Source organism: Bombus vosnesenskii, unplaced genomic scaffold (genome assembly GCF_011952255.1).
Source record: "Bombus vosnesenskii isolate JDL3184/JDL3185 unplaced genomic scaffold, Bvos_JDL3184-5_v1.1 scf7180000013285, whole genome shotgun sequence".
NCBI classification, from domain to species: Eukaryota; Metazoa; Arthropoda; class Insecta; order Hymenoptera; family Apidae; genus Bombus; species Bombus vosnesenskii.
Window position 1 is genome coordinate 874516 of NW_022882938.1, and position 27053 is coordinate 901568.

The 27053-nt window shown below is 42.2% G+C and overlaps 1 protein-coding gene and 1 long non-coding RNA gene across 2 annotated transcripts in view; both read right to left on the reverse strand.

The window, feature by feature from the left end:
• LOC117232300 overlaps positions 1 to 27053 on the reverse strand; it is a 296390-nt gene that overhangs the window by 261898 nt on the left and 7439 nt on the right. The gene's annotated exons all lie outside the window — the stretch shown is intronic.
• LOC117232174 lies at positions 17890 to 25073 on the reverse strand. The gene is made up of 3 exons (XR_004493078.1): positions 24197 to 25073; positions 18401 to 18550; positions 17890 to 18229 (listed from the first exon to the last, which is right to left on the reverse strand). It is a non-coding gene; the product is annotated as an uncharacterized LOC117232174 (long non-coding RNA).

Consider the following 27053-nt stretch of genomic DNA (forward strand, 5'->3'; position numbering starts at 1 on the left):
CTATATATAATTTGAGTTATGCGTGTCGAGTGATTATCAACGATCTAACCGCGTCGCAAGTGATTCAGAACGATACCAAATAATACACACATACACGATAAACTGTACGTACAACTGTACCTACGACAAGACAAGTTTTTACACCTTGATTTCAACAAATTTCATCGTACTATCTCCATTATGGGAGAAAATTACATTGAACGAAATCGTAAAACGAACGTTTCTTCTCTTCTGTATCGGCCTTAATTTCGAGCTTCCTCCTCGACGACGATTCCTATCTCTCTCTTATTTCATTTCTCTTTCTTCTCCTCTAGCCAGGAATAAGGTTGGCGAAGAAAAAATGAAGGGGAAGAGGAGCCACCCTATAAAAGGTTGTAATCATTACGCGACACTCTCCGTAATTATGTTCGTAATGATTACTCGTACAGGTTCTGCCCGGTTCACAGAGTGTTAAATAACTTGGTGCTTCGACCGCGTGCACCTTCCTTCACATCTCCCCGTGCTACCCACCACCCGCTCGTCCCCAGTCGCTTTTCCCCTTAATTAAAAATCATGAATTAATCAGATCGTTAGTAATCAGGCGCTCGTCTTCTCGCGTGGACGTTCCTCCGTCTCTAAATCTCGCTCGTCTCGCCTCAAATAGACGTCGCAGTGCTTTTACGGTCCCTTTAGCCTTCCAACCCCATCGCCGCGGTGCGTTCGTTAAGGGCGGATTCATCCCCCAAATTAAATCAATTACCATACTAAGGCGGATTTTCGGAAAGCTCGCTCCCTGGCTTCCACCCCCGGCTTTCATTTTAACGCGCCGCCTTTCGACGAGCTTGTCTCATACACCCTTCCCGTCCCCCGCCGCTATGCCACCCCGTACTCCTCACCCTTGTACCTCAAAAATAAACTTCGAGCCGTGACGAGCCGCGCTCGCGCGATAATGGATAATGCTTCGAAAGTGGAGGAGTGAGAGATCGATTTAGTACGAATAGGTACGCAGCGATTCGGATAGATCTGTTGTATTTTAGAAAATAAATGCAGAATTTCATGCAACCAATTTCTTCTTTTTATACAATCAGTTCTTTCCTTTTGCGAGTCTTTAACTGTAAACGTGATATTTAAGATGATATTCTTGTAAACGTGCTACGTACATGTGTCACCAAACTTTAAGTACTTTAAAGCTTCTTGTCATTACACGTAATCGTCATACGTTAATGATGTCCACGAACGTTTCACCACGAAGCAAATATACGTATAGTTACATATATGTATACAGGGTGGTTGGTAACTGGTGGTACAGGCGGAAAGGGGGTGATTCTACGCGAAAAAAGAAGTCGAAAATATAGAATAAAAATTTTTCGTTTGAGGCTTTGTTTTCGAGAAAATCGACTTTGAATGTTCGCTCGGTACGCGTGCACTTTATCGCGTCTCGTTATAACTGATCTCACTGTAGATTTTTAAAAAAATTTTTTATTCTATATTTTCGACTTCTTTTTTCGCATAGAATCACCCCCTTTTCGCTTGTACCACCAGTTACCAACCACCCTGTATATAAAAGTGTGTGTAATGATCGCTTAATGTGAGATACGTGTGTAACGACTGTAAGTCGATAGGTACGAGTATGTGAATGTAAGTCACACGTTGTGGATGAACAATTTTAAAAAACTTGTGAATGAATGACAGAAGATTGGAGTAGGATCTATACGAAAACCGATTCGATTCGTACGTGTTAAATTAATGACAACGTAATTTTGATACAAGACAGACTTCTCTGATGTTGAACGCGAGCCTTCGCTAAACGGGAAATCAAGTTCACTAAATAACATTTCTCTGCTGTTTTCAATTCGCCATGCAAAATAAAAAGGATAAATAATGCTACATTGGAAAGAGTACACGCTGAAACACCTGAAAGTAGTCAAGATATCCCAAAAGGAGACGGTTGATAGATCTTGCGGCAAATAGGACGACATTGGGGGCGCCAGAACGCAGTTGGAGCAAGCGGTAGGAAGAAGAGGACCGTGAAAGTTGGGTGAGCAGGGGCAGGAGGCAGTAAAATCCACAAATCACCGAATAAACCAGAACAATGACGTAGCTTGGGTACGGTGATCCTAGAAAGGGGTGGAACGAGGGGGTTGCGGAGTACGGTAGTCGGTGGCAGGGAAGAGTGGTAGGAGGAGAGACGACTGGTTACCAGGAACGTACGGGAACGTGTAGAGCGGGAGGGCCGTTGAGGACCACTATACAACGAAACGCGTACCCGGTTGACGATAAATTTGTCCGCGGAGTCAATAACAGAGGCTGTTTCTGTGATTTAATGATATCTGCCTCCGCGTCCACCGTTCATAGCTGACTGTTTGCCTGTTTTCACTTTTCTGTTTGAAAAGGCGATGAACGCGTCGAACTTCCAGCACGTTTCCTTTTTTAAGGATCTACGAAAGTACTTCGTAGTTAGACGGTTCAATTAGCAAACTTTTCCAGGTGTTTCATTATTTATTTCTATTAATTTCAAAAAACAGAAGAGAATATTAGAAATTATTGAATATTGAAATTTGGGATTGTCAATCGGCTTGGAATGACAAATACAAAGAGGTTTTGTGGTTGGTTAATTCAATTGGCAGAATTTTTCTATACGATATACGCTCTTTTCGTATTTCTCTTTTTTTTTTTTTTTTTTAAGGAAATGGTATTAGAACTTATTGTATCGAGTTTTTAATTGGTTTGAAATAAAAGAAAAATTAGGTTATCATAGGAAGAAGGGAGTTTAAAAGAAAAACGGGAAGAGAACAGAAGATCCATAAAATTCGATAAGACACGTGTTCCAATTATCTAAATGTGTTCCTGTTATATCTAAAGTAATTAAACAACTTTGCCACAAGTAGAAAAAAAGTCAACCGATAGTAGTACGATTTTTGTCGCGGCTTTCAAGCAACTTCGGTTTGTAACAACGTAAAGCTCGAGCGCTCGTGCATTGTTCACGATTACGCGACTTAATTAATCACGGTCTAGGTCAGAGAACGAGTTAAATATCGCCGGATTTTTCGAATTTCGCCTCATTATTTATTTTCATACACGGAAGAGGCAGAGGCATAACAACCGCGTTACCAGCGATACTGGTGTTTTATTTCGTTACATATTATTCGGGACCGGTCGGCAATTTAATCAGCCGCAGAAAAGTTTAATAAACGAACCCATGAACTGCGCCCTTTGAATTTCATTTAAGCTTCGTCCAACTTAAATCAATTCCGATAAAAGGTTTTGTTGTCAGAGTCGATTCGCCGCCCGGTGGGTGTAAGAATCGGCCAAAATGAAAATGTTTGAAATGATCGCGAATGAGCGCGCTCACTCGCCCACGTATATTGTTCCTTTTTTTGTCTTTTTTTACGACCGGTGAATTTCAAAGCTGCCGCGGTAATTAAAACGATATTTAATTAAAGAGCGATGCTTAAAAATACATGCGCGCGATTTTGATATCTCGCATCCGACCGGCTATAATAAACTCGTTATTTTTCGTTGCGCTGCTGTACAAAACCAACCCCATCCTCCCTTCCCGCTACCTCGCTCGCAAATCGAACGTTCGACCAGTTGAAACGGGAAGAATCAACACCGTTCGACGAGGTAACGCGCGAGCTGTCCGGTTTTTCGCGAAAAACAGCTTACGCCTGGCGAAAAAATGCTACAGGTTCGAAGGCAGAGCACTGGTACTAAAGAGTACCAAGCGAAAGACAATGGTCGAACCGAGTTCGTCCATCTCTCCTGTTCGCTCACCTGTCTCTCACCCTTCGACAACCCCTTTCCACTGTTCATTCCTGTCCGCCAGTTCACAGTTCACCCGTCTACCTCGTCTAGAACGATTAGGATCATCCGGGAAGACGATCACGACGGTTTCGTGTGGACTTACGAGTACGGGCGACGTGAAAGTTCATTAGAGGCAGCCCTGATGGACACGTGCATTAATCAAGATTTTAATTACCACCGCGTGTAACTGCGCGCTTGGCTAAAAACTAAACATACCTCCACCTCCTCTTTCCCCGTACGCTACCTACTCTAACTCCTGCTTATAACGGAGCCCGGGCTCGTAGCTAGAGCTAGAGCCAGCTCTAATTAGAGCTCTTCTCGAGGCTCGAAGATTAAAAGCCAGGCCTAAGTGCCGGCACGATGCGCGAGCTTCCTCCCTTCCTCTCGTTTTTCCCTCTCTCCCTTATACACCGGTCGCGTTCTTCACCCCTCTTCCGTCCTTCTCCACGCTCTTCTTTCCTTCTTCCCTCCCTTTCGCTTCTTTTTCTCTTTCCCTTTTTCTCCTTTTCCAACTTTACCATCACGTTCCTTTTTCTATACTATCCGTTTCTTCCTCCAACCACCTACCACCTTTCTCCCACTGTCTTTGTCCCTCGTGTTTCCTCCCCCAATCCATCCACGCGTCCCTCATCTGGTTTCAACTCGCTCTCTCCTGCTCTCTGCCGCGCTGTTTCGTTCCGTTTAATAGCGATCGACCATTCGCGAAATGCGCGAAGCGGAATCTCATGGGTAGAAGGGTAAAAAAAAAAAAGAGAAGAAAGAAAGAAAGAATGAGGGAAAGCAAAGGAGGGAAAAAAGAAGAAAGGGGAGGAGGGAAAACAGAGAAACGAGGGACAGGTTCTCGGAAACCTCGAACGAGATGGCTTGATAATTGAGCGTTCGTCTCATCGATGAGAGCGTTGTCTTTCCACGTAGGCTGCTCCCTCACCTTTGTCCTCGTGTAGTGTTCGCCGGGTTTCCGATTCCGTGGCCGCCGCTCCGCTTCGCCGGCGGAATTTATTTTAATTAAAAGGGGTAGCCCGCCCAGCCAACGTCCCCGTGCCTGGGATTCTCGTTTTCGTGAACGACTCGGTTCGACCGTATGTTAAGATTTTCTTCGAGAAGCAAACGAAGAACAGACATAGGAAGAGTGCGAATAAAGTTCATCGGTCCATCGAAAGTTACTGAATCTATCAAAGTCAACGAAGGAGAGTGAAAAAGTAGAATGTGCTCGCGTCTAGGATTCTCATATTCATAAACAATTCGAGTATCGCTATAATAACCACACCTTACGTATGTTAAGGTTTTCTTCTTTAAGAAAACGAAGAAGCGGAACGAGAATAGTTGCAGAAAAATTCGTCGATCAGTTGAAAAACGTAGAATGTTTGGAAGAGACCGTGAAAATGCAAAGTGTCCTCGTATCTATGATTCTCGTTTCCGCAAACGGTTCGGTATCGCTCGGTTCGACTCTGTATCAAAGTTTTCTTTTCTAAGTAAACGAAGAAGGGGAACGAAAAAATGTATCGACCTATCAAAGGGCAAGGAATCTTTCGAAGATGCCATAGAAAAAAAAAGTGAAACTTTAACGGTGAAACGTTTGAATGGTAAATTTTTGTGAAAATCGAGTTCGAATGAAAATAGAGGCGAGCGAGTGCCCTCAAAGACCATTCGTCGGCCATGCGGGCCTTTCGCAGACGTTCGAACCTCGTTTGACTTTCACTCGAGAAGACGCTAAAAGGTTCCATGGTATATCAAGGAGATTTTGCTTTTAGCACATTCACGATAAAACGCGTCCCGCAGCTGCGACTCCCGTTTTCTTCGACGGCCTCTTCGACCTGTCGACGCTAACGTTGATCGACGTCCATCGGTAATAGCGATCGACGATCTTTGTCCTATTCGTTATACCGTTTGAAGTTCTAACGTGTTGTTTCTTGGTAGGTAAATGACCGGTTGATGGATAAACTCCTTATACGTTTATTTATCAGTCGAATTAGTTTCTCGTGACAACCGTTTCACAAATGATTATAAAAATGGACGCATTAAATGATGAACATGTACGTGTACCAGTCAGACTTCAAAATCATCGAAGAAAGGCAGAATGAGAGAAAAGATTTGGATGAAGGACAATATCGTTTCTTAAATAAAAATAAAGTAGAAAAATGCTGTAATAAAAATGTGAAACAAACGACATTCTTTAAAGAACTTCAACGAGAAAGAATGGTAGTTGAATATCGCTGTATTTATCCTCTGATATGGTCGTACTCGAAAAACAGACTCCACTTTCCATTTTTTCAAATGAAGCAAGACAAGCCAACAAGTTTTTAACGAATCTACTAACCAGCTTGTTGACTGCATTAAAATACGTCGTCAAGTATTTGGTTAATTCCAGAGACTGGTCTGTGTAAATGACGTAGAACGATTATTCGGCACGGCGTAACAACGCTACGAGCATAGTTTATCCATGGAGACGATATACGACAGTGAAAATCCGGCCAACGTTGATTCTGGATGCGAAGCCGGTTATTTTTAACCTGGAAAATCGTTTTCATACGGCGAGAGACACACGTGGCTGGCCAATGGATTTCACGGCAGGGTCCGTTTGTCCCTCGGCACGGTTATGGCGCCAAGTTCGCGATAATTTAATTCACGAAGGTTTGGAAAAGCAATTAATGAACATGAAGTAATTACGGCCGCGCGCGCTTTAATCTTTCCGTCTTTCCGTTTCGGTAACGGCTTTCTATAATTCAGACATATCTCATTAAAAGTTGTGCGCGTTTCGCGCGACCAAAATAAACGTCAACAAGCAACTTCCTAGTTCTAATTACCGCGCAATTCAAGTGATTTTCCCTGTACGTTTGTTTTAATATCAAAGCGTCACGGCATCACGGGACAATCAGCCTACTTTCTTCCTGTTCAAAACTGTGCTTTTTATATTTCGATCTTAGGTCCGAGTACATACGCGAAGGCGCATCGTTGGAAGAAAAAATTTTGGGGCGGAAATTTGCATAGTTTGAAGATTTTTATTCGAACAATCCCTAATTGAAGAGCAATTGAGTTATGTATCTCGTGAAAGTTTCATTTATCTAGTAAATATAAGAGCTACCCTAATTATCAATTCAAACGTTACTGACATTAAGGTAGAGCTAAATTTCAACGAAAAACACCATTTTATCTTATATTCCCTTGTTTAAATCCGACAAGCTGCAAAAGCTTCACAATTATATCTATCATCGGCAGGTACGCAGAAAAATACAAGGAAAGAACAGCAACACATCCAAACCAGCTGGCGGCTGAAGCGAGCAAAACTCTCATAGAAAGGAGACTAAAAAGAAAACACCCCATTGACCTCATTAAAGAAATAAAATAGTCAGAATCGAAGATGGTATCCCGCTGGGGGTAGCCATCCACGTGTTATTTAGCAATTAAGTTAGAAAAATTTACCAAATGCCCAGCTGGACAAATTGTAAAGTACAAATTAAATAATAAAAAAAATTATATCATAATTTTCTAATCGCGGATGATTTATATCCATTGAATTATATTCACTCGAAGGGAAGAAAATGTCGAACGTATCGTATGAAAATTGTATTCCCCATATTTGTTAGCGAAACGCTTTCAAATTTCAGATCTTTGCCTCCTTTCTTCGTTAAAGAATCACTTCGATCGCTTCGCGGAGATCCACTAAACAGTATGTATACTCGTGACGAGAGATATCTCGTATATTTATCTGAGGTTTATTTAGGTACACAGTGAGATCACGTTGAGGTATTTATCGTCGCGGCAACGATTCCCATAATTTTCCGCGACACTTTTCTCGTTGCCCGGGTGAAATCTGAAATTTCACTTTGCCGGTTAACTTTCGCAATTTACGGACCGGCTCGTTTCCTTCCCCTCGTCTCCGAATGAACAATTTGCGGCCGCGTTACGCAAACACGCGTCTAATAAAGAGGAGAGAGAGAGAAAAAAGAAGAAAGGAATAGAAGGAAGGAACAGAAAAGGAGTAACAGCGAAAAAAAGAAAAGGGAGAACAGAATTGAATATAGAATGGAGAAAAAGAGTAAGGAGAAATCGGTTAAACATATAGATCCGTTGGTTCGTAACACAGTATTAATTCGTTAAGATTATACACGGTATATATACGTATATTGGGGAAATAGCCGCGAAACAACTTTATGTAAATTCCTCGTAAACAATCCCCGCGAGTTAAACCGCGGGCACGAAATTAAAGGTTCGCCGGGGCTTTTTAATTTTCAAATGGCTAGCTTAGATAGAATGCAAATATGACAGCTGAACATAAAGTTTAATTACGTGCTAGTGATAAAGCCGGGGCCGGGTACCGGGCAGGCCAGCGACGCAATTAAAAAATATTAAACCGGGCCATCTCTCTCCCATATAGCCGTCTATCTCCGGGGTTTATTCTATGGGCTTTTTTGAGTGGAAAATAATCGCTAAAATGGCTTTTGCCAACTAACTCGCGAGCAAATATTGCGAGTATGCGAGAGGGAACACAGATTAATTATCCGATTCATTGCGTTCGACGGCGTGGCTGTTTGTAACACTCGGGCTTGGTCATGGACAGTGCTTCCATGCTCGATGTTAAAAAGTGATACAATAAAAAAAGAAGAACGAGGAGGAAAAAGGTAAAAAAAGAGGTTGTATGTATATTATATGTAGAAATTAATTCGATGCTTTTACTTGTTAAAATAATTACAAATCCATTTTATATTTCGTCGTTTATACACCATTTTCGGACTTTGAAGTAAGAATTCATAATATATTAAATAAAACTAAGAATTTACCAAAGAAAGAACACGACGAACTAATTTCTACGTCGAATGAAAGTAAACCAACGATAAAACCAAGAAGGAAGATAAGATGAAGGAAGAATAGAGCTGTTTGAAAAATCGTCACAACAAATGTTGAAATTAATTAATTTTCAGGTCTTTTCGAGTCCTTTTTCGTGGCGCTTCCCAGTTAATTCCATTTAATGGCCATAATGAAGGGAGGTGAAAATTCTTAAAGAGAAGGACAAATTCTACCGTTAATTAACGATGTTTCAACTTTCTAGTTATTTTTTCTCGTAGATATTTTTAAGTTTCGAAATACGTAGAAGCGGCGTTGAGCATCGTAAAAAAAATTGTCAAGCGGAAACAATGACAAGCGCGGCCACGATCGATTTATTTCAGAGCCAACCCCTGTCACAATCCTCAATTAGTTCTACAAATGTTTTCTCGTTAACCCTCCACACGGTATCGTCGCTATTGAAATACGACATATCAATGCGTTCGGCTAAAAGCCTGCCGATATATCACCACTCGATAATCTTTCATTGACAAATTACGCTTAATGGCATGAAACATTACACGCACCAGTTAGTTTATCGCTGGACCGGCTGACGCTCATGAAATCGCGCCGATTTTTCACACGATTCGCCAACTTTGATGCACAAGATTGATACAAGCCAAAATTGGCACAACTAGTTGTTTCATCCTGATTCGTTATTGTGATATGCGCCGTTTTCTCTGTGATTTTAAGCTAGGCTGTTATAGACAAAGGAATTTCGAAAAGCGCGTATGCATTTAATACGATTCGAGATTTTAAGCGTTCGTGTAGCAAGAATAGTTGCTGGAAACACAACGGTACCGGAAGATCAGATATCTCGTCAGTCGAAGAAGCTAATCGATGCTAATAGATTCAGCAGCGATCACGAAACCATAGTGCTTGGCCTTTTGCTCCGAATCTCTTCGCCGGATCATGGCTCGAGAATGTATCTCACAACTGACCAGACGAAAATTTAAACGGTTCGACGAAACGTGAAACGCCCCCGGCTCGACGGCTTGTTAACGCCTCTATCGTGGAATTAATCGCGCCGCGGCTTTCTTCCTTCTTGCGACTTTAATCTCCTAGCTATCCAAAATCCCAGTCTCCATGAAGATAGCAGATCAGAGCGAAATCTTTCCTTGTTTGGATCTTCGATAAAGTAATGTTATAAGTATCGCGATATTTGTACGTTAATATTCCTAGAGAAAATGATAAATGGAAGAAACTACTCTTTTTTTATTATTATTATTTAATTTGTACTTTGCAGTTTGTCCAGCTGGACATTTGGTAAATTTTTTAACTTAATTGCTAAATAACATGTGGATACCATCTTCGAGTTTGACTATTTGACTTGACGAGTTCGACCGTTTGACCGTTTGACTGTTTGATTATCATGTGGGTGGTGTGGATGTTGAGTGTATAACATGTGGGAGTTTGACTATTTTATTTGTTTAATGAGGTCAATGGGGTGTTTTCTTTTTAGTCTTCTTTCTATGAGAATTTTGCTCGCTTCAGCAGCCAGCTGGTTTGGATGTGTTGCCGTTCTTTCCTTGTATTTTTCTGCGTACCTGCCGATTTCTTCTTTGACCGTTGGTATTTTTCAGTCTGCGTATATCTTCGCTTCTGGCATACCATGGAGCGTTGACTGTTGTTCTCAGTATCTTCGATCGTAGCGATTCTAGTTTATTTATGTGGTTCATTGCTGCTGTCCCCCATAGTGGTATTCCATACGTCCAAATTGGTTTTATTATCGTTTTGTATATTTTTCATTTATTTTCTATGCTGAGTTTAGAATTTCCACCAGTTAACCAGTACATTTGTCTTCTTTTTATCCGCATTTTGTCTATAATTGATTTAGCACGTTGCTTCCATGTGAATTGTGTGCCTAAGTGGAGTCCTAGGTATTTAACTTGCCTTGTTTGTGTTATGTGCGTGCCATTCAGTTGGATATTTGGTGGTTTCCGTTTTCTTAGTGTAAATGTAATATGGTTGCATTTACTGGTGTTTGCTTTTATTCGTTTATCTTGTAGTCACTTTTCTATTTTTCTGATGTGCTCTTGTAGTAATTTGACAGCTGTTTCTGAATTACTGTGACTGACTGAAACAACTACTGAGTGGAAAAAAAAGATAACGCTGATGCAACGAAACACACGGTGATCCCATAAAACGGTCGGTAGCATACGTACAGGCTGATCACGTTGTTCGATTAAAAACAACACCAAGTGTCGTCCGTGCGAGCGGTAAATAACCTGTCGTCATTAGAGGAACCTTTCGATCTATCGAATGAAAAAGAATGGCGTCTCTTAATCGGTCATCCAATCGGTTAATGCACCGTTCGTGGTGGCGCGCACGGTAAACTAAATAAATGGTTCCGATTCTCTTTCCCGTTCTTTCCCGCGCGATACCTTTTCATTTCGTTCTTTCAAAGACACCAACCGTGATTCCATTTGAAATCAGTGAAAATACGCTTTCGTTACGGTCTCTTAGCGTGCTTTTTTTTTTATAACGTTTATTGACCAGTAGAAGAGTATTACATGTGTGTGTTGTTCACAATAAACAATGAATTTCGGTTGTGGTATAGTTTAGGCAAAAGTACCGATACGTGGCGGTACGACATAGCCATACAATGTTTTGTGTGTCGAAATTACATATTTTAGTGTTACTATTTTTAAATTAATTTAAATTTAAGTCGCTGTAGAGCGATGCTTATATACGATATTGTTTTTTCTTCCTATCTCTGTCCTGAAAACCTGGTCGCAAAAACAGGATAGTATCTCTTGGCGTGAACTGAAAGGAATATGACCTATCGCATAAGGGAAAATATACAAATAATCGACATATGCGTGTATAACATTTTAATAACTGATAAACTTTGCTGTTAGAATTCGTTTACGCCTCTCAATTTCGTCGAAGAGGAGAAAAATATTAGAAATGACGAGCGAAACTATAGCCACGAAAGAAAAACGAAAATAGAGTACACGCGAACTTGACCATGTTTCCCAGGTTTTTTCCTTCGTAAGTTTAACCCCTCTGCCTCCCCCCCCCCCCCCTTCCATGCCCGCTCGTCCCCACGGATTTATCTGATTCAATCTATATGCAAATCAATTATAATGGTAAATTAACGGCTGACCTAGACTGTTAGGTAGATATATCTCGGCCGACGATTATCTTGCCAGCATGTTCGTTGCTAGTTTCGCAATTATGACCCAGTCGTTGTAATGACTGTTTAGTCACCGCTAGTTCCGCGGGGCAATTTAATTATCATCGAGCTGCGAGATCAGTGGTCTCGGCCGGTGTATCGTCGTGCCAGTTCCTCGACCGGCCATGCGGGAAAGCCAATCGGTACGTGTACGAAGAAATTATGTTGTTGCCGCACCAGCAAACGGAACGTGTAATTCGACTTTATTAGTTCGCTTGGCAGAGGTTGATATCATCGGAGATATTTAACATTCGTGGGTTATTAAATCGTATCTCGAAGGAAAGGTAACGATTACAAGATTTGTAATATCGGTATTTACCTGGCAAATAGCAGGGTTTTTCGGTAATTATTAGATATCGAAAGAGAACAATCTTTGTTAACACTGGAATTCTAACGAAACAATTTGCCGAATGTAAATCGTGGAATTTGCCACATCGGCAATACGCGGTACAGATTTTCGCGAATATTAGGTATCGAAGGAGAACAATTTCATTTAAAACAGAAAGTGGAGCGGAGCCGGCCACTTCAATTCTCGAAAAGGAATTTTCATTTTCATTCCATTGTCAATATATTGAATTTTGATTTTCCGCGAATGAAACTCTACCCGAGTTAACCATACGTAAAACCTATTTTCAAGAATAACTGTCAGTACTATTCCCTATTACCAATCCTATACTGAAATTGTTCATCCGCCTATTAAACGTTTATCCCTCTAACTTCACATATTTTAATCCATCGGTGAGCATTCGACGCACGTAGCCTTCCGCCGGTTAAAATTACGCTCTCAATCTGCTGAAAGATTGAATGGACGTCCATTTATAGCAAATGTACCGGTACCCGGCCGTACGATAACAAACGAATTGAAGAAAGGGGGTGGTAGGAGGATGGGAGAAGTAGCGTGGAAAGAAAAGTGGCGTACATGAGCGCGATCCTATAACTACCACCTTTAGGCGTATCTTCGGCCGGGTAACAGCGAGTACAACACCAAGTCCATTCAATCTAATACTTCTACGGGTAGGACGGTGGTCCGGGGAGGGCAAGCTAGCAACAACCATTTGAACCCACACAGCCAAAGGGGTCGACACGAACGTGGTTAGGGGCAGTTTAATATCGGATAATTGAATCCGAACCTCCCACCCCCTGGCCACACGACCTCTGGCTCACTCCTGGCCACGAAGAAACGAGACAGAGACGAACGGAGAGTGGCAATGAGAGAGAAAGCGAGAGACAAAGTGGAGAGACTAGGAACGAGCGAGAAAGGGTATAGTAGACTAGAAAGCGGAGATAAAGAACGACTCGAATAAAAAGAGGGAGGGAGACGGCCAGGGCTGATAGAAATAGAAACTGGTGGACGAAGAGGATGAGGAAAGAAATCGAAATGTAGAGGAAAATAAGAAGTAGGAAGGGAAAAAGGATAACTGTGACAAGGAGTAGAGTAGCGAGTATGTGGCCAGAGTTGGTTACTACCTCTTATTGCAACTTCATCGAACGAAACAAATAGAGGAAACACAGCGTAGTTCAAAGATGGAGGAACGAAGGAAGGGCGGCCCAATTTGCAGCGAGTATTACATCGAAGATCGACCGTAAAGGAATCCAAGCATATCTTCGCGATTAATTCGAGCGAACTTTATCTTCGTACGAAAGAAAGGACGATGGATAAGCATTCCAAGCTAGGCAACGCAATCCCATTCCGGCCAATAAGAGTAAATTAAAGCCGATGTGGAGACCGGTGGGTGCTAACAATTCGAACTGTCCAGCGTTGCTCTAAATGGCCCCGATATATGTGTCTTTCCGTATCTGCGTCTCTTTTCCTGCTCGCCAGTTTTTTCTTTCGCCTTTCACGCGATATAAGTCGGAACTCGTCCGGTCCCTGGCACCCAACCCTCCACCCCTGACCCCGTCGCGGCTCTCTATACACATAGTTAAAATAGTAGCGGCCTGTGGAATGCGGGACCGCGCACAATTTATTTGGCCAACGTAAATTTTCTGCCGACGAATCCCCCTGGGAAGTTATTTAATTTCGGGGCCGATTCTCAGATCTGGAGAACCCGCTGCTGTTAACGGCTCAGACTTTTTCACCCTTTTACCTGGCCGGCGCTTCTGGAAATTTATGTCACAGCACGGTGTACCGTTCAGGAATTGTCCGAATCGTATGCCGAACTCCATTCCTTTCCCTCGTTTGCGCCCTATGGACCGATCTCCAGAGACTTTTTCGTATAATAGTTTCTCGTAATCGTCGCTGGTTTCACCCTTTCGCGACGAGAGTGAAAAACTCAAGCCACGAAATTTCGTATTACAAATGTCACATTTTAAGTATCACCATACGTAATGCAATTACCGATACTTGTATCCGATAAAATGTCGTAACGCGAGCTACCTTCGTAATAAAGAGATCATTATTTTTCAAATCGTTCGTTCTGAATTCTTCGTCATTCGAGTATATCGTCGATACGTTAATATCGAGTAAAGTTTAAAACAAACTGTAATATTCTCTAATCGTAAGTCGATTAAAAACGAAACGGCGTTTTCTGTCGTGCAGAAAAATGGTATATACAATTCATAAAAGCGAGATTGGACCTATCAAATTGACCATAGGCAATTATGCCCGTCGGTTGGAATGAGAATGGTAGAGAAAAGTATCGCGAGATGGGGGCGGTATCGTTGAAATGCAGTCGTCATAATGACCCCTGCGATATACACAGGATACGAGTGTATACAATGACGACGGGGATACGCGCGGAAAAAATCAGCCGGCGACTGGGATTTCGTTTAATTAATTTTTTAATTACAAACTCATCGAAATGAGTCGGCGAACAGCGACAGCGGACGACGACGGCTCGTATCGACCAATCCAGAATTTTTGATGTGATTGATGGGCGGCGAGGAGGGCCGCAAGAACGAGCCCCGTCGATACGATCATGATTATTATTAATTTTACAGGTATTATTGGTTATCGTTTATATTTATTCAGTACTATCCGGTTGGTCCACCCCTCCCCTTCACCCTGTCAACCCTCTCGTCCCACACCATCGTCCATATTTGCCTCCACGCCGCAGGATAGAGGCGAAGTTGCGTATAGGTTGGGACGATGCCGCGGAGAGAGACGGCTGTATTTACAAGCTCACAAAGCAACGATACGCAATATTAAAATGTACGGGTAAATTAAAAGTAGAAGCTGCGTGGAATCGACTAATAAAAAATTATTTCGTCGCAGCTGCAGTCTGACCGGCGCGATTAAATGTCGTCGAGTATCGTAACTTTCGATGACCGTCCGGGGGAAAAACGAACAAAGAGAGAAACGATTCACGCAAAGATCTGCTAAATATATTTTATTAATCGTTGAACGCTTATTCGCTGAAACAGATGAAGAACTCTTCGCACTGTGCCTCGTCGAGCTTGTGTAACGAACTTTGTAGATGTTGCTGTTGGAGGAGAAAATTAGGAAAATAGTAAAGAAGAATTAAGGGAAGAGAAGATGCAGGAATGGGGAAAAGTGTAAACACGATCGATGGAAGATCGAAAATCGAAGGTTTCGGCGGCGGGGGTTAAACTCTGCCCTTCGGTCCTGCGAAGGTTACGGAAAAGGCGTGAGAAAGAAATGAAAGGTCTGCGAAGAGAAAAGCTCTCTTTTATTAAACGAAAAATTGGATCGTGCTTGTCGGAATGCAATATTTCGACGGATTCATTTGGTGGAAACATTTCTTCCTCGGGAAAAAATTCAATCAAATCCAGAAGGTGAGGTAGGAAGGTAGAGGAGGGTGACAGAGAGTGGAAGAGGAAAGAAGAGAGGAGAAGCGAAAACACGCTAACGTCGGTCGGGAAGCGAAGAGAAGAGGAGAAGGAGCGAGAAGAAAAGTACGAAAAGTTCGAAGAGCAAAAAGTCACGTCGGGCCCGGGTATCGAAATATTTACAAGCTATCGAGCGGTATTATTTCATTGGCGGCGGTCGATCCTTTCAACGTGACCGTTGCAAAATTCAATCTCATTGATCGATCGCCACGGTCGTTTATAACTTCGTCGAAATTGCATCGTTAGCGGCGCGGTGAGGTATCGATCAACGGCGCGGCTCATTATTTCTCTCCGGCTTCGCTGCAAATGATACTTTCTTCGAAAGCAGACAGATTGCGTACAAAATTCCAGGACGGACCGCCGTTAATATTCCTACCAGACGATGCACATTATTCTCATTACCTCATTAACACACACCGGCCGCCACTCCATCTCGTTACGACAGAGATCGCGCGTGTATCTTCTTTCTTTTTCCCTTACACACCTCGTACGTGCGTCACCTTTCTTACAAAGGTACAAAGTGTTTCATAACAACTGGTCAATCGAGGAAGATGTAGCAAAATATGATGAAGAAACGTTTCTTTTTTTTTTTTTTTTTTTCTAGTAAACGATTTCGTTTTATTTTTTAATACAGAAGGTTTAAGATAGATTAGTCTATTGTAATCAATCCTGCAATTAGTTATGAATCTTATAGACTTCTATCGCATTTACTAAAAATACTACAAGATCAAACAATATACAGAAAAAATAAGATCTCATCTTTTCATCACCTATTACTTAATCGACCTATACTTCTGCGACACCTTATACATAAATACCGTACAAGGTTCCACGACGAACGTCTTAAACACGCGAACTTCAACGAGCAAGAACAAAGCGTCCCTACTGGCAAACGCGTTGCTGTAATTTTTCCAGCTCGAATTTCCGGAAGCCGAAACAACGACGAAGAGGAATTCCTTCGAGGATCGAGATCCCGAGTCCTGTCCGCGAGTGAATTTTCACTTTGGCCCGGGTGATGAGCCACCATTACGGTGATTTACTTAATGAGCACAGCGACATACCAGCCAAGGGAGAAAGAAGAACGAGTCGCGATGGCCATCGGACTAAGCACGATAGAGAGGGTTAAAAGTAAGGCACGCATTGTCTTCGAGAGGGCCAGGCCGAGAGAAAGTGTGTCGAAAAACAATGGTGTGTTCAACCCCTATCCGTATGCCCGTTCTTTTCGCTCGTCCTTTCCTCTCTTTTCTTCCCGGATCCTCGTCCGCACCTTGAGGTCTTGATGAAAACGTGACCTAGTATGATTCTGCTGCAGCTACCTGCTGTACCGACTGTGCTTCTCATCCCTAAAAGGCGCTCTCTGGAAATCCGCTGGCGTTGTTTCGTCCATTTTTCGTTGTTTCGTGAATAATGAATTTCTTCTTCTTTTTCCCCCTGTTTTCTTTTTCCTTTTTTCTTTCTGCCGTTTTATTTATGCTTCTATTATGACGAGGCTTCATTTCAGAGGGAGAGACTCGAATATCAAGTAAGCCTGTTAGTCTTATCGAGGAAAGGTTATCTTGTAAGCTTATCAATCGTTGTATCAGAGACCATTACGTCGCAATGCGACACAATCTACAAGCGTGCACGGGGCCGAGGTAACGAAATTAATTTTTTGCGTGACCGTTCGATCGAACCGCATTCAAGAAGCGGCGCACGCGGCCCGCTTAAGGAGCCACTCGTTGCGGCCAGTTAGAGGCGAGTGTCGCTGGTACCGAGCAGCACGGATCAATTTATTCCTTAATTTACATTTCTTTAGAAATCTTTTTACCCTCTGTCCCGCCCCGTGCCCACCGTCCCTCCGCGGTTATTTACGACATGTCGTGATAGCATGGCCGCTACCCCGGCCAGGATTAATGTCGCGACCTTAATTCATTGCCGAAGCTACCTCGACCTCTTGGCCAGCTTCTCGAACAGTACGTTTTCGTGCTTGTCGTGAACGGTAATGAGTTTCTTAACGAAATTCCAATCTCAAAAAGGATCGATATTTTCATTTGCCTACTGTTCGATTGAATAACGATACCTCTTAAAGTTTAACATATTTGCTGCTATCGATGCATACGTTGCTTTATATTAATTATCCGAAATTCAATTGCCAGACTGCCGGTAATAAATGAGCTGCTCAGAAGTCGTGCCGGTCAACTCCACTTTTTATCAGAATTTCTCAATTTCATTATATAAATACACGATTAATGTTCAAGCTCCGAAAACAAATTACTTATTTCCATGTGTTCATTTGTTACAACAAGAAGAGATAAATAGTCAAACTTTAGCAACAACGTACGTCATTTAAATGTTGAAACACGGATTTGTTTATGAAAAAAAAAATGGTCTAAGATAACAGTTTCTGTTCTGAAATCGTTTTCGAGTACCAAAGCTGTGTGATGTCGCCTGGTTAAAAAAACAACAGAAAGAAGTTATCGATTTGCATGGCAGGCAGAGGGCGGGAAAAGGAGCAAACTAATTACGTGGATTAAACAAGAGAAATGACCTTGTCATATTCATCCAGGCCAGACTCGAAACAAGCGGCGGATGGAGAGAGCAGCGACGCACCGGCACATCGGTCTCCGGGCGTTCGAACCGGTTCGAGAGTGTCTTTCCAAGGGTTGTAGAACATTCCCACTAAAATATAAAGTGGCTTTCGGGGTGGCATAGCAATGGGGTGCCTATCGCATGCATTCACCCAGGGACGCAAACGTGGGGGTGCTATTGATCGACTGGAGAGCCAGTCAACCCTCTCGGCCCTGCACGCGCGCGTAAAGCTCACATGTAAAATCATATATGTATACGCACCTGCACAACGGCCGACGCATCTGTGCCTGTAGGTCGTGCAAACGAACGCGAAAGGTGGAAGGTTTAATGTCTAACTTTCGGCTTTTCGTGCGTAACAGCCCGTCCAGGTCTTTTCCGTTCGCATCAACCGATCACCCGATATACGAACGTCTAAAAGAAGAATTCCGTGACGCGCTTATTTTACAGTAGAAAAAACATAGTATGTTCACGAGTACAGATCAAACGAGTTAAAAGCATGATTTCTATTATGATAAAGCCACATTTGTTAATATAAAAAATGTCTAAGCGTCCTGCAGAGCTCGATTTGTTGCCTGAACCGGTATCTGTTCCCAAATCACGAAATTACAAAGCACAATCTTATATTATGTTTCATCGTAAATCTACGACTCTTCGGTACACCAACGATCAACGAGTCAGACATCGATCTGTAGAAATTCTTGAAATTTTTACTTCTCCATAGGATCGGAACCCGCCATTCCAGTAAGTCCTTATCGCGTTATATTGCGACTGCAATTTTTCTCATAGAGCCAATTCGTTATAGGTCTTTGCGCGAGCATCGGCGAGGTTTGGCTGAAAGGTGGAGAAACGACGGTGCTGGGACGGCGAAGGGTCGTTTGGAGGGGGGTAATGAAATTGCACTCATCGTGTGAAATTTAATATTAATCCTGGATGTAATATGAGCGGACGCAGCGGTGCTCAAGCGTCGCGGAAACGAGCGTCACTTTCGTAAGGTTCCAAAGAATCGACGCCGGTAGCATCGACGTGACACGGTCGCGCCGCCATACCACGTTGGCCCGCCGTCAATCTGTAAAGCGATTATCGCGTCATTTTATCTCGCGATTGCCTTCGCTGCAATTTCTTTGCCCCTCTCCACCCTCTTTCGCCGGTTCCGCGATAATCTCGTCGTCGTTGGACGATTTTTCTTACGAATCACGACGATCTGGTTGCACCAATACAGCCTGTGTGCACCTGGTGAGATTCGTAATTGGATAGGATAAGATCGACCACCGGACAAAAACGAGACGTTATCTAACGGTTACATCGATCCGGAATTGAATGCAGAAACAGGAAAGGTGAACGCATTAACGATCGCATAGAACGATAATAATCGAGTAATTTTGTGTGAATGTTGTCGAGCGATTTTGACATCCGAACACCATAGAAACAAAATATTGGAAAGTTTACGATACACCGGTCGATTATTGGAAGGGAGACGTTGGGCACCGCAACGACCTCGTTCAAGTGACGAGCGTCCGTTAAAATATTAATACTCGACTTTTAATGAGAGCTGCTCGTCTTCTCTCTTATGGAGCGAGCGCTTGGTGCCCTCTGCCCTTTGCAGCTTCTCCCCCTTTTGCGTTTCATCGCTGTCGTACCCTCTTTCCCCATTCTCTACTTGTCACGATCCAATAAATGCCGCACGAAGAATCTTCACTCGCGAATTTCCCTCCATCCGCGTTATGCTCGCTCCCATCACTGAATTCGGATACCGTGTTCGAAAATCAAATTCTCCGGTGTAATCGTTTCCGGCCGCCCTCGATTAAATTCTTCAACGACCATGGACAATAGTGTCCCGCGTGCTTCCAGCCGATTCTTAAAATCCAGTTATAGCACACTGATAACCCATTGAATCCCGGAGTTTTATGACCTTACGGCACCGATCGATCCAGTACAAGTGTCTTCTTACATTTGCTAAGTGGTTGGAGAAATTGCTTTTTATTGCAAGAAATATTTCGGATTAAGTGATCGACTTGTATTTACAAAGTAGGAGATTTAGATGCACTTAACTAAATAAGATCATACAGATACATTTTCCCTTCGTTAATATATTCTTCTAATAGCGTTGACAAAAATTATTAAATTTTCTGTGCGATACCTGTATCGACGCAATGTGGTATTACAAACTACATATACAAAATGTGGCAAACTCTTTTCTAAGCTACTGAATCCTTGCTCTCGTAAGTCGAATACTTTTTTAACAAGTTATTCGTGACAACGTTCAATTTAGAAATTACCCTCTCCCTACGACTGGCGGTAATCTATCGTTCTAATTAACCCCCTCCTGCTTCAAGCCCCTGCCGAACTTCTAAATTGCAGCACAACCATACCACCCCCGACCCTCAAGAAGATACTCGAGGCCGATAAAATATCTTACTCAACGTTCCCCCTAATCGAACAATCGTCGAGGTAACGTAGGCCACGCTCGAGCACAAAGGACTAAATCATCGCGAAACCCAATCAATGTCTGATGTACAATGCAATTACAAATCGCTGTACAATTTCTTCCCTCGACCCGGCACGATCACCTCTCGCGAGGACCTTCTGCTCTGCGAATCAAGGACCTCGATTTATCTTTATCCACGCTCTCTCTCTCTCTCTCTCTCTCTTCGTTCTTCGTCTTTGTTTCGCACTCGTCCCAGGACCGTCGCCGACTATGCTCACCGGCACACGTCGGTCCGTCTCTCTTATTCCTTCTTCTTGCGGTGTTCTTCCTTGTCGTTGCGCACGGCGATCGGCGCCACCACCTAGCTTAGTCCTGTGCTACCTCCTGTCGCAAGCTGCCAGCCTAATCACGGCAGGACGTTTTCGCGCCTTCTGCGCCCGCCGGTAGCGCCGACACAGCCCCCACTACCGAGTCCTAACTCGCCTTCCACTGCGAGTTCCGCTGACCGCAAGTCCTCGCGGCGAAGGATTCGCGTGAAAGTTACCCGACAACTCTTTCGCGCCACGCTGGTTCCGCTTCCCTCTGTGCGCCTCTTGGCGACAACAGCGACGAACATCGTGCACCATTAAAGACGTTATAGACGAACGATGATGCAGGTTGGAGAATGTTAGAAAGCAGGATGGCAGCGTGGTCGACGATCGGTTCTTCGTTGTTAATAAGTAATTTGTCTTGGTATATGAATTCGATAAAGGAATGATGATTGATGAGTAAATAAGCGAACCCTTTCACTGCCGATGAGAGCGACGATGTGTAACAATAATTCTATCGGAAAATTTAAAATAACTTTCCACGTGGGTTCTGGATATAATTATTTATCTATTGCTAATGTAACTTTCGCTTAAGAATAAATAAAATATGGTAAATAAAATATGAAAGGTTTTTGTTGGAAAATCCTTTAAATGCAAAAATTTGTAAAATAAAAAGAATGAAAGTAACGTATAGGTAGAAAGATGCATCGAGTGTTACAGATTTTTGCAGAATTTTTATGTTTTTCGAACGAGAATGGATTAGATATTGATATAAAGAGCACGGTAGCGGAATCGCATGAAAATTTTGCAAACTCAAGATTTTTCCATTAAATTTTATACAAACCGTTCTCTTCTAACTATCGGTCTAATAAAAATCGGGTCCACCAAAGCAGTCATGTAAAAATTGAATGTATATTCTGTGCGAAAAAATTCATTTATTACTAAAATTAGTCTAATAAAACATTCTTCGTTTTAAAAGTTAGAACATAGACAGAACATAATTGATACAAAAGACTATTTATTATCTATCTATCTATTAGTATCTATCTAGGTACTTCACGTACTCGATACTAATACAAATAGCTAACCTATCAAGTTATAAAACAGTCTAATGGACGAAAATCCGAATATCAAAATAGTCTGAGATCAAAATCACATATCTATTTCAACGTCAAACGTAATCGTAAACTACTATCTTTCAAAGTACCGAATATTAATCTATCAAAATCATATACGCTCCTGGTCGAAACAAACTGCTTCTAAACGATAAGAATATTACGTTTAAATATAAAATTTAGTTAAATATCTAAATATAATTAAGCTTCCAATACCATAAAATTGAAGAAATAAAATAAAATTGTACAGTATCAACTACGCTTTATAGCATAAAAGAATATCACGAATAAGATATCTATCGACTTAAAGAATTCATTCTTTCCTCTTAAATTTTAAGATGCTCTGATCTTTAAGATGATCTGATTTCAGATAGGAGCGTATATCGAATAATTATTTTACCGGATAATATTCCTATATCCTCGTTCTATCCTTCTCGGACCCCATTTCCGGAAACAGTTACCTCGCGCTAGCTTTTCGGACAAGCCTTCTTAAGGGACTATCAGACCATAATACGTTAGATTAATTAACGTAATCGTAATGAGACGATCTCATCTCGACGCACAATGTGGGCTACCCGATATCGCAAGTGTCTTGATGTCCTCGTGCGTGCACACGGCAACATCTACCTGTAATACGTCCACGCGAACGGCCCGCGCGCGCGCACACATACAGGTCAGCCGTGTATTACTGACAAGATAGGTCGAACAATGGCTTCCATTACGGCTAGAGACTGGTTGAGTTAATGGGCAAATTGTCTGCTAAGTCATTTAAAGGGCTAAACCCGGTGCAGGCGCAGGCCTCGCTCTAGTCTCTTCACGCGGTTTGCTGACAATCGATGCAATTAGATCGATGGTGCGCCGCCTAAGACCCGATAACCTCGCGAAATTTTCGACCGGAATACGCGGAAAGTTCGATTGAATTGCGATCTCTGATCGGTCGACGTTGGTTAACCGGATTATCTTTGATAAAAGATTTCCTGCAGACCGAATTAGAAAATTAGAAGCTTGAGACACTAAGCTTCTTGAAGATTACTAATTCAAACAGACACGACATAAGGAAACTTTGACTTTGTCGTGAACGTGAACTCAGCACCATGTAATCGCGATATCTGCCGATATAAATAGATTGCGGATGTTTATGCATTTGCAGATAATTTAAAAATGGAAGATGTATATAATATGCAAGAATATATGAAATATGTAAAATATTAGGTTGTCCGAATAATTTCTTTCGTTTTATAAAGAAATGATAGACGCACAATGTTTTTTGTTTTATATTAGTTTATTGAATTATGCACGAACGTAATAATAGAAATAGAACGAAATGGATCACACCTAATTCAATAAAATAATATAAAACAGAAATTGTTGTCCATCTATTATCATCTTATGAAACGAAAGAAACTTTTCGGACAACCTAATAGAACGCACACAAGAATATTTATTGTCTATAACAAATCTCTATATTCAGTTCTCGTTTCTGTGGTTATATTCATAAGAACGTAAAATTCCTACAAACATCCGCAGTCTAGTTATGAATTTGCGTAGAACTGACTAGTCACTATGTATTATGTTTATTACGACACAACAACTGACCCGTTTCTTCTTCCGGACATCGAATAGTGAATACGCAAATCAAATGTATGTATATTTTATTCCGTATACTAAAATGTATCTATTCGAATACATTATTCGATTACATTCGATTACAAGATACGTTATTCGAAACTAAATTTTAAAAGTCCATCGATAGCAAATATTCGTGTGTCCTATGTATATGATTGCGTGAGAGAAACTTGTTCTATCGATACGTTTCTGTTTGGCGTACAAATTTCCATTACTAAGCGTTAACGAGTAGAAGCAATTGAGAAGTATACATTCACATATCGATTCTATGTCTATACTAATTTTAACAAAAATTTCACAAAAATTGTTTATATAATAACACGTCAAAATAAAGTAAGAAAAAGTGGTTTACCTAATAGAAATATGCAAATAATAAAACGAGAACGTACAAACTCTGACATTTAAGCCTGGCGCAACAAATAAAGACCTACCCTACGCACATTCTCCCAGCAAAGCAAGTTCAAGGACCATCGACATCGAGCGTAAACAGGAGGGTAGCGGCAGCGAGTAGAGGGTGGGGGTTGTGAAATGCGGCAAGGCAACAATATGCTACAAGTTCGTTGATCGTAACAAGGGTACTCACTCTGGCTGGCAGGACGTTTTCCTAGCAGCACCAGTTCCGAGTGATCCTCTTCGCTTATCTCCGGTTCGCGGCACCACGTCGTGCTCGTTCCTTCTCGGCCGGTTATAGGATGCACCACTGATCGATCGCGACACGACCACGTGGCGATCACGAGCGAGCCGTCCAATGGGGAGACAGGAGCGAGCGAAAAAGAATAAACAGAAAACGATCGTGCACGAAGCTCTTTCGAATTTATTAATCGCGATGACGAAAATTCTACAGTCTATATATGGAAATTTATTCCAAATGTTTATTTAAAGTTTAATTGAACTTTATTCGATAACATCGTTCGTTAAGTGGCAGTAATTTCACAGCGAATAATTCTTCAAAGTAAAATTGGATACCGCTGATTTTTGTTAATTGCTGGTTAATTGCAAGTATACACGATGACGATACGAAAACACGTGACACCGCGACGGTTGCCCGCGGCTGACTGAAACGACGATGGAAGAAACGTCAGGAGTGTGCGCTCCCGAGTTCTCCTGGGACCGACTGATTCGGTCGAGAACACGTTCCAATTAAATTCTCCAAAGTTCGTTCCTAGTGTGATTTTTTCCACGGAAATGTGTAAATGGATTCTGAATGAGACGAAGAAGTCTGACGAGAGATGATTGCAAGAAAGGGACGTAATATCGCTTCGCAGCTGAGAAGAACGTCGATGCTCGCCTGCTCGTGGCGGGCTTTTTTCGAGCAGAGACGGATAACCGCACGGTCTGGGCGCCGCGGAGCGACTGCGAGCCACCGCGTAAGGAAGCCTCCGTGCCATCTAGCGGAACCCGCCGGAAAACGCGACCCTTCTACTCGTACGCGCTGGAGGGGACGACGATAGAGGGGAAGACGATCCATTTCTACGCTTCTCTATAATTCTCTTTCTCTATGTGTGTCTGTGTTACTTTGGGGTATATTTCTGAATGCCTGTGCTATTGTATCCCCTAAATACTAGCGATGAAACTTTTATGCGATTTCAGACAATGAGGAACATCGGAAATCGGAAGCACCAAGTCTGACGTCTCACGACCATTGTGCGCTAATGTTCGTGCCCAAGGATCGGGCATCGATAGCTACTTGTGCAACGATCGAAGACACGGTTTAGCGAACTATGACGAGGAAAGATCGAGCGCTTGGTAAGAATCGGTGTACGAGGATGTAGAAATAATTGAGACGAATGGTTGGATGTACGAACATCCCTGAAGCCATGGCGGTCAACTGCATAAATTGAAATGCAAAGAGAAATGACGAGCATAGACATTATCTTCTCAAACTTATCTTGGAATTTCCGATTACTTATGCTGTTTTTCTGCGGTAAATACCTTCATGGCAATAAATCCGTTGCTTGTTAAAATTCAATTTTCAAAATTTTATACAATATGGAATCAATTAGTTTGATTGGTAATATCAATTATTAGGAATGAGATAGATGGAGAACTGATGCAGTTGTTTAAGTTGGATATTGAAATATCGTCCACTTAGGATCATAGAAACTCAAGAAGAACAGCAACGATAAACTACATTTTCATCGCAACAAAATTTCCCAACTAGTAATTATCATTTGTTATTCAGGAAGATTTCACCTAAATACCTAAGGCTATGGTTATAGCGGATAAGTATTCGAACGAACTGGTGTTCTAATGAACTCAATACGTCAATGCAATCAAATATGTATACGACTCTTACATATTCGTAAATCTGTAAATATTTTATCATTATGATGCTAGTTTTCCCAAATACTCATTCACTGTCAAACATAGTTTAAAAGAAAATATAAAGATTGGGAGGAAGCACGATCTGGAACGGTACGAAAGCCGCCTAGACGATGCAAGTAGATTCAGCCAGCGCGGTCCAGACAGCACTAGCGGCCGAAACCTCGTGGTGCCTCGTCTCGGGTTCCGTGCCCCACCAGCACGAAGTGCGGAAAGCGTACGCGGAAGCGCGGAAAAGCCGCAGGTGCGGGAGGCGGGGCGTGCGGCGCAAGCGCAGGTGCAAACCACACCTCCGCAAGCTCGGCCAGGGAGGAGCGAGACGCAAGAGAATCCGCAGAGAGGCTCGTGATTGGCGACTGTGTTCACCTGCTTGGTCCCGGTGTCCTTGCCGTTCTTCACCCCGTTCCCCTGATCCATCCCTCTCTACTGGCCAGAAAGACTCCCCCCGTTTCCTCATCCATTCCTCCCCCGCGGCGAATACGGAATCTATTAATACACCTGCATGATGTTAGTAATCACCTTGCACCCCCCACCACACGACTGATCTTCGTTTCATGACCGGTCACATCAGTTCTGGACCGATAAGGCGTGCACACGTCTTTCACACAGACTTGAAACTTTGCTATAGGGAGAACGAATAACGATGACGTTGTCTGATGACGAATTTATGTGATAGAATGTGCATGTACGTTGGTTGCATTGTTGCATCGAATCGATAGTAGTCAGACATTCAGTAGAGAAAAGGAGATTTTCTTCTAGTAAAGAAGATAAGGACATAGGATGGTACATTATCAATTATTAGCACGTATTTTAGTCGAGAAGTAATAATTTTTATTTTATTTGATATTTCACGTTAGAAAGCATACCGTGAAAGTGGAAAGTAAATATACATTCTCTGAAAATGACGAATCATTTTTGGCTGTCACTGTATATGATGGGAGTAAAATAAATAGGAAATGCAAACAGTGGAAGACATCTAATTCGTACTAAGTATCATCAAGTGTCCTAATACTTATAGCCGACAGTATAAGGGATGAGAAGACCAACTCGCTGTCGTAATTCAACAGTCTGATTAGTTAACACAAATACGATAGTTGAAAATTGTTTAGAATGCTTTC